This window comes from Tarenaya hassleriana, unplaced genomic scaffold, assembly GCF_000463585.1.
Source record: "Tarenaya hassleriana unplaced genomic scaffold, ASM46358v1 Cleome164, whole genome shotgun sequence".
NCBI lineage: Eukaryota > Viridiplantae > Streptophyta > Magnoliopsida > Brassicales > Cleomaceae > Tarenaya > Tarenaya hassleriana.
The window spans coordinates 69,360-70,328 of record NW_010965062.1 but is presented as its reverse complement, the minus strand read 5'-3'; positions in this window follow the sequence as shown (position 1 = coordinate 70,328).

Below are 969 nucleotides of genomic sequence, written 5' to 3'. Positions count from 1 at the left end.
GAGAGGTTTGGAGAGTGAGAAAGCTAAGAGAAAGATCCCTGAAACCCTTGCGTAAAGAAGAAAGCGTTCTTCAGTCCTAGCAGACAAGTTCCAACCGTTGGAATCCTTTCCGCCGTGTGGATACGTGTAGAGGACAATGTATTCTTCCTGCCAACAGTGATCAGACGCGTTCTTCGATTGATACAGGCCCCGGATCGATTGAGGTAAGCGTTCTAACGTTTCTACAAGATCATGCATGATAGGTTTTAGGGTTTCATAAAAAGTTTTGTCTTTCATCCGCTGTGCAAACCCTAGAACTGATCTCTTAGGATTAGATTCGCTCTTGAGATCCCAGGAAAACCCAACAGAGACCAGTTGAGTGATTGACAGTGGAGCTTCTATTCATGCCACATCACGACGTGAATTCTTTGCTACCTATGTTGGGTTTCCTGGGATCTCATGAGCGAATCTAATTCCTAAGAGATCGATTCTAGGGTTTGTGCAGCGGAAGTAAAACAAAAATTTATAGAACCCTAGAACCATGCTGCTATTGAATTCGTAGAAACGTTAGAACGCTTACCTCAATCGATCCGGGGCCTGTATCAACTGAAGAAGTCGTTTGATCACGAAAGGCAGGAAGAATACCTCGCCCTCTACACGTATCCACACCTCGGGATGGATTCCAACGATTGGAACTTGTCTGCTAGGACCCGAATCTCTATTCGATATGTGCACCGAGAAATCTCGAGACTTAGAACTCGTTTTTGGATCTCCAAAAACCCTCTCTTTTCTGCCAAAAGTCGGCTGCTCAAAGTCTCATACGAATTAGGGTTCTAATCTCTTTCTTATAAAGTGATTTAACCCTAATTTCGGTTTAATTTTCGGAAAACCAGAACCTGGAACGGACGGTCCAGAATTGCACGTGGACCGTCCGTTCCAGTAAGGCAGAACGGACGGTCTACGTTTAGTGCGGACCGTCCGTTCTATCCT